Below are 8,447 nucleotides of genomic sequence, written 5' to 3' on the forward strand. Positions count from 1 at the left end.
TCAGTGACTATGGTTTCTGCAGTGGCTGTTTTAAATAGCTAAAATGTTCCATCGCTGCCAGCAATTCTCGATGATGATATCAGACTAAATTTATAATAATTCATTGACTTAGACCTTGACTTCAACGTCAACTTCCAGGAACACAAAAATCCAAAAAATAAAAGAGAGGAAAAAAAGAGAATTACTATCACAAAAAATTATAAACTGATACACGTGATAAATTTACATGAAACTACTTATACATCTAAGATAATTTATTCTCTGTTAACTTCCATCAAATTTTTGAATTAGATGACATGATAAGTGTATCAATTTGGAGTTTTACCTTTCATTTGTCGTTTGAGAATAGGTAAATTTGCTATATGTATACTAATTTAGGATTTCTTATGGTATTAACAAGAGAGATGTGGTCCTATCAAAGATAACGGAGGCAATGATGTCACCGTCGAGAGACGTTCCAAAGATTTCATGTTTCCCACCCGTGGGTGATACGCGTACTTTCCTGGACATTTTTTCTCATATTTCTCGCTCTTCTGGCTTTTGTCGATCTTTCAAATTTTTCACGATTGAAGAAAAAGCTTCTTTGCGCGAGCAAAAATGTCAAGATCGTACAGCTAAGCGGGGGCATTTTAACAGGGTTGATGCAGACGGTGATGTCCGCGTTGATTCCTGTTCGATCGTCCGCCATTTGCCGTTTGTCCCCACCCTCCCTCTCTCCCGTTAATTCGATTGTCCCCCGTGCTAAAAAGATTTTATTTCGTAAAGTCTAAATAAGTACGTAGAAGGGGATATGATTAAATGGAACATCACATGATTATAGCGTATTCTTTAAAGGAAAAAAATTATCAAGTCCGTTTAAACTTGATTATACTTATGCAAATTCAGTTGTAAATTTTCCAAATTACTGCCGATGGAGTCGTGAAGCTTTGCGCAGGATTCTATTGCGGTCCCTTCTGTTAGAACTAAAAAGAACAATGATAACTTTGGAAATTTGAAACGAGTACACAAGTTTGCGGGAGAGGATGTTCTTTGAATGCTTTTCTAGTGTCTTCTCTATGTACAATACTCACCCTCTATCTTTGTATAATAGCAAAACACCACACCCAATAGATGAGCCATGAAGTTTTCGAACACTCCTTTGGCAACATTAAATGAAGCAATAAAAAAAGTCCACAGAGCTAATGAAACCACTCAAACAAAGTCAAATGAAAAAAAAAAAAAAATACAATAAATAAATGAAGACAAGCGATGAGAACTCTTCAGTGAGCTTTTCTAGCCTTCTTTGTCTTCATGGTGCATAAGGTTTTCTTCATTAAATGCTTGTAGTTTTTTTGTCTTCAATTTTTATCAAGTGCGTACCATAAATCATACTTCACCGATTCATTTTCATTCTTCCCCTGACACCCAAATAAATCAAGGCATTCTTTTACTAACAATCAAATCTTGAGCTCAATAACCAACATACTCAATTCTTCAACAATCGAGTTTATATTATTCTAACACTTCCGGCCGGTTGCCGCCCAGAAATTGCAAGTAGGATGTCATTTCAAGCAAAGCTGTCTAGGCTGGTGACAGCTAGATGCCACCGCATCAGCGATTTCATAAGATAATTGAGTGAAAGGACTATACTAAAACTTCGCTTGGAGATTTAGAATTATGGCAACGAAATTGAAAAATTTAGAATTAAATTAATATATGCGCAATCAACAAAGGACAGATCTGGTGAATGTCCTTGTGGTTAAAGATTTCTTATCCCGATATCTACGTGTGTGCAAAATCCTAATTGATGGTTTTATATGATATGGGCTTAAGGCCCGTCCGCCCATGTTGGGTCTAAAAGCCCGACCCACAGGAATATGGCCCGTGGATAGAGGGACGTATAAAAGGGATGAGAGAGAGGAAGAAGACACCGTTTTGAAACCAAAACGTACGTACGTCTTCTCCCGCGCGCTCTCTCTCTCTCCAAAAAAAGTAGAAAAACAGTAACGTTTTTTTTTTCCCTTCAAGCCGGCGATTTGGCGTCATCGGATTGAACAGGGCCAATTTCTCTTCCTCACTTCAGCATCGGTGTCTAATCTGTAGATAACAAGGTACGCTCGAATCCGTGGTGTGCTTTAGGATCGGTGATACGTGTTTTCCCGAGCTTCGTCTTCCGCATTCAGTTTAAGGGTTCGATTTAGTGTCGAATCTGATTTTTGGGGATCCGTTAATCCCAACATTGGTATCAAAGCCCTAGTTCACATTTTCCCGACCTATTTCATGTTTTTTGATTGAATTTTCGTGAACGTATTCAACCAACACGGATCGGGGCGAGAAATCCAGACACCCGAGCACTGTTCATCCGTTTTTTCGAGTTTCTGTAAGTCGAAATCGATTTCTGATAACATAAGGTGAAAGCGCTCGTCGAGACGAGTCCGGCGACATGTCGTGCGCCACCGGGCGACGCCGCACGCGCCCACACGCGCGGCCAGAAGCCGCTGCGCATGGGCACGACGCGCCCGAAGCGCTGGCATCGACCAGCGCGTGCGCCACACGCGCCGGTCGGCGGACCGACACGTGCTGACGTCAGCATGACGTCACCCAACGGTCGGTAACCACTGGGATGACGTCAGCGCCGACGACGGTTGGCCGGGCGGTCACCGGCCGGCAACCCGACCGGCAACCCAACCCGACCCGACCCGACCGCAGACGCCTGGCACGCACGCGGCACATGCCGGCTGACGTCTGCGTGACGTCATCCCGCACACGCGCGCGGCACGTGCGATCGGTTCGTCCGACCCGGCCCAACCGGCCCGACCGGTCCGTCCAATCCATCCGGTCCGACGACTGACGACCTGACCCTTGACCCGTTGACCGACAACCGTTGACCCTTGACCCTTGAAAAAAAAATGATTTTTTTTTCAATTATGTCTGTGTGGGTTAGAGGTAATCCATTTTTTATTCTGCATTTGTTGCATGAATCACGGAAAATTATGTATTTTCCATTTTGTTTGTTGTGGATTATAAGTGATCCATTTTTTGGTTATGCATTTGTTGCAGGAACTATGATGCGTTATACACGGATACCTGCAATCCCGAGAACGGACGAAGGAAAAGCAAGACTTAAAAGGCTAATGACAGAGTTAGCTGATCATCAGTGGCATGATGGTGATTTAGTATCACACGTGGTCAGGGTCAATCAGATGATGCAGGAAATCATCTGGAATGGTTATCTTATGCCGGATTTTGAGAAGGTGCCGGCTTTAATAAACACTCTTCCACCTGAATGGCAAGCAGTGTTAGATCGGCTATGGGAGGTCAACGTGGTCCCGGGTTATAGGAGGCTAGTGGAAGCTTTTGTAAGAGAGTACTATAGGATTGAGTTAGCCAAAACTTCAACCCTTAAATTGAGCGTCACATGGCGTAGAGTAAATGCGCCTTGGTGGCGACATGAAAGCTCTCCAAAAGTTTTTCCATGGTTGGCAAATGTGCCTTCAGTTTTCTCAGATACTTTGTCTGATAGATTAGAAGAGAATTTCCCTATTTATTTCTTAGATTAGTTTGAGATGTTTTTGAGTGATGAATATCTCTTTCTATGTTGATATTTCTTTTTGGATATATTACTTAGTGTAATGGATTGTTGTATTAGTTGAAAGCATTATTATTTTATTGGATGTCAATTATCTGTTGCTTTCTATTATTGCTGATTGATGTGGGTAGTTAGCTGTGGGTAGTTCATAGAAGTTTTTGTAACTTCATAGAATTTATTTTGCATAAGACAATTATATTAATAATAGTTTTAAGTTATGATTTTTGGAAGATGATTGGAAACGTAGTGACCTTTTGATTCTGAAACCTTACTTGAAATTATTCATTGATATGATGGGTCTCAGTGCAAAGTGGATGCATAAATGATAGGCATTAATTATTCGTGCATATATGTCCGATGTGTTCGATTGATGGATTCAGCAACTAAGAACGCAATTGATGATGTGAACGGCAACAATTGTGAAATATTGAATATGAAGATTCAATATGTACTGGAAAAGCAAGAAGCACTAGAAGTTCTTGACTATGTTATGGAAGATCTTGAGGATGTTGTGCGCCACCTTGAGCTGGTAGAGGACCGCTTGACGGCATGTGAGCCGAAAATAAATATTTGCAATGCTGGTTCTAGCTCAGAAAGGGCTTTGAGCTCTAAGCGCAAGCGTATTGATTCGTTCAATATGTGGGAATGCAAAGGATCAAGTCCTTATTGCAAGAGATCAAGAGTTAACCAACACAAGAGAGGAAAACGTCCTCAAGTGAAGAAAATGTCAAGGGTGAGGTGTTACAATTGTGACAAGAAGGGTCACTATGCTCGCGATTGTCGTGAGCCAAAAAAGGTATACACCTTTTGTACATTTGAGAACTTTGCTTTTGTGTCAAGTTCTGCTTTATAAACTGAATACAATCCTTTGTGGACTGTAGATTCAGAAGCGACAGACCATGTAGCGAAGGATAGAGAATCTTTCGTGAAATTTTGATGAGTACCAACTGGAACTAAGTGGATCTATGTGGGAAACAACTCCAGAGCTGAAGTGAAAGGGATTGGCATCTGCCAACTGAACATGTGTGGTGAGCGCACCTTGTTCCTACATGATGTTCTATATGCTCTGGAGATTCATCGAAATTTAAGTGTCTGTTTTGATGTTGGTTAAGCTTGGTTTTAGTGTGAACTTCCGTAATAGCGGTGTAGATTTGTATTTGAATACAAACTACTATGGTTGTGGTCACTTTCTATATGGTTTTATTGTACTAAATGTTGACTGTGGTGATGTCAATGTTTGTTATTCCCTTGTTTCACGTCATCTACTTCATATGATAATGATGTGAATGTGTGGCATGCTAGACTTGGCCATATTGGCCAACATCGTATAAATAGACTGGCCAAAGAGGGCTTGTTGGGCAACATTGAAAAAGTCGATTTGCCCATATATGAGCATTGCCTAGTAGGGAAAACGACAAGGAAACCATTTGGAAAAGGTAAAAGAGCTTAATTTCCTCTGCATTTAATCCATTTTGACGTCTGTGGTGCAATGAAAGTGAAAGGAAGGCATGGGACTGTTTATTTCATCACTTTTATAGATGATTATACTCGATTCGGATATGTCTATTTGATTTCTCATAAATCTGAAGCATTAAGTTGTTTCAAAAGGTTTATGAACTTGGAAGAAAATCAATTAGACAAGAAAATAAAAGTATTGAGATTCGATCGAGGTCGAGAATATTTATCTGATGAATTCAGAAAATTATGTGGTGAAAAAGAAATAGAAAGACAGTTGTCTATTCCATATACTCCTCAACAAAATGGTATTGCAGAAAGAAGAAACAGAACCCTACTGGAAATGGTTAGGTCCATGATGGCGCATGCTAACTTACATGTCACTTTTTGTAGTAATGCGTAGTTAACTGCTGCCTAAATACTTAACCTGGTGCCTTCCAAATTAGTTAGTTCCACTACATATGAGTTATGGACAGGTAGAAAACCGGACTTAAGTTTTCTTAAGCCATAGGGTTGTGCTGCCTATACTCATATGTCCTCTCACAAGTTTGGGAAATTGGGTCCCGAAGGAAAGTAGAGTATTTTAATGAGATACTCCGAACACTCGAAAAGGTATGTGTTCATAGGTGAGCAGGAAAGTGGGAGTATAACTGAATTTGAATCACGAGATGTCACATCCTTAGTGGATGAATTTCCTAAGAGGGGCGAAATAGGAGAAGATTACTTCATATTTGAAACCTTGGATCAAGATAATGATATTAGTGGAGTTCGTCCAAGTGGGAGTAATATGAGAAATGATGAATTGAATTCAACTCATTCTCAATTACAACCATATGATGAGACGATGTCATCATTATCTAATCCTAGTGGGAGCATTATAGGGTAATGATGTGCTAAGTGTACAATCTCCCATACGGTGAACAAGTCGCCAGAGTATTCCCCGTCGAAGTTTTGACATTGAAGGGGAAACTTTTATGATTGCTCCACAAGATGAGGATGAGCCAAGAAATATTAATAAGGCTCTGAAATGCCCTAGTAAGGAAAAATGGATTTATGCAATGAAAGAGGAGATGGAGTCAATGAAATCAAACCAAGTCTGAGAACTAATTGATCTTCCAAAAGAACGCAGGGTTATTGGGAACAAGTTGGTTCTCAAAATAAAACGAAAGGCTGATGGCTCGATAGAAAGGCATAAGGCTCGCCTTGTGGCGAAGGGGTATAATCAACAGGAAGAAATTGATTATGAAGATACGTTTTCTCCTGTAGTGAGATTTATCTCAATTCGCATTATTCTGGCAATAGTGGCTAGTATGGATTTTGAGTTACATCAAATGGATGTAAAGACTGATTTCCTCAATGGAGAATTAGAGGAAGGAAAATATATGGAACAACATGTTGGTTTCATAATGAAAGGCCAAGAAAAAAAAATGTATGTTGACTTTTGAAGTCGATATATGGCCTTAAGCAGTTGTCAAGACAATAGTATATACGATTTCATAATGCCATAATGGCATATGATTTTACAATGATAGATGAGGATCATTATATATATCAAAAGATCCAAGGATCAATTTGTGATCATATCATTATATGTTGATGATATACTAATTGCCGAAGCAATATGGAGCTTGTCAATCTTGTCAAAAGTTGGTTGTCTTCCAATTTTGAATTGAAGGATATGGGATTGTAAACCCATAGACACTCCTATTGCAAAATGTGAAGGATTGAGCCATAGACTGTGTCCAAGGACTCCACAAGAGAAGGAACAAACGAAATATGTTCCTTATGCTAGTACTGTTGGGAGCTTGATGTACTCTATAATGTGTACAAGACCTGACATATGTTTTGCAGTTGGAATGATGAGCAGATACCAATCCAATCCAGGTCAAGCACGTTAGAAAGCCGTTAAATGAATACTAATGTATCTAAAGGGGACTACTGATTATACATTGAGTTATTATGGAAAGGATCTGCAACTCAAAGGCTATTCTGATGCTGATTGGAGAAGAGATTTAGATGAAAGAAAATCTACCTATGGGTTTGTTTTCTTACCGAATAATGGCACCATATGTTGGAGCAGTAAGAAACAAATGTGTATAGTCTTGTCCACGATGGAAAATGAGTTCGTGGCATTATCAGCAGCAGTATAAGAAGATGTTTGGCTTAAGAGATTATTGGATCATTTAGATATTATTTGAAGTGTTGCAGATTCATTGTTGGTTAACTGTGATAGCCAAGCAGCAAAAGTGTACACCAAAGATCCAAAATATCATGGCAAGACCAAACATATAGATACCAAGTATAATTTTATCAAGAATATGATTGCACGAAAAGATGTGAACTTACAGTACATACTACGCATAGAATGGTAGCAGATCCTATGACAAAGCCAATACCTAGAGATGTGTTTTGTGGCCATATGAAATCTCTAGGATTGCGTAGAGGCTGATGTACTGAATATTGTAATTTCCCTAAGTGTTCATCATTGATGCCTATGAATCTTTATTTGATCTTTATGCATCTTAATGCTTAGTGTATTATTTTAAGTTGAGAAAGTATGTCGGACAAATATAAGATTAGCCCACTCACACGGATAATCGTCTCTATTTACTGTGTGATAAATAGAGATGAGACTGTTTTTAAGCTTATTATCTAGGTGATAATCGAGAGCTCAAACTTAAAATACGTATGTCGCCTTAACTGGGTGTTAAGATGAGGACATAATACTTACTATGTTCTGAAAGTAAAATACCCCACATATTTTACTTTATCCGTCTAAGATGCCGATGTGAGTTCGATGAATTTTGTAAATGAGTAGATACGTGAACTCAAGTTAGACATTGGGTATGTCTGAGCTATCATCTGTACGGTATTGAAAGGTGTAGACATACGCTCCATGGGAAATGAGTTAATACCGTAATACGTATTTCATACTACGTATGCATAAGCCGACCAATAAGAGTGGTAAAAGTTTGATCTCAACTTTTATGTCGTGTGAGACTCTTGAGGAAAAGAGTTCCTCAATTTTTTAGTCCCCTCATGACTCTTACTTATTTTCAAGATTTATATTTAGTGTTTGCTATCTTAGGATGTTGCCAATGGTCATGAGTTGATTCGATCTAATGGGGCATTTCTAGAAAAGCAAGCTGAACTGAAATTGAGAGTTTGAAGGGAAGAGGAAGATCGAATTTGGAGAATCACATTGTAATTTTTGTATTCACCGGTTAACCAATTATGACTGTCTTTGTATATATATATATCATTGTTTAAAAGAGATCAAGAGAGATATAAATGTGATCAATCGATCTAGGGTGCTGCATACTAAATCTACTCGGAGTGTGATGCCCATTATGAGTCGCTATATATTCCTAATGTATATGGCAACGAGCTCTCAAAGTATGCTGGTCGCATGGATTATTCACCG

This window comes from Eucalyptus grandis, chromosome 5 (genome assembly GCF_016545825.1).
Source record: "Eucalyptus grandis isolate ANBG69807.140 chromosome 5, ASM1654582v1, whole genome shotgun sequence".
NCBI classification, from domain to species: domain Eukaryota; kingdom Viridiplantae; phylum Streptophyta; class Magnoliopsida; order Myrtales; family Myrtaceae; genus Eucalyptus; species Eucalyptus grandis.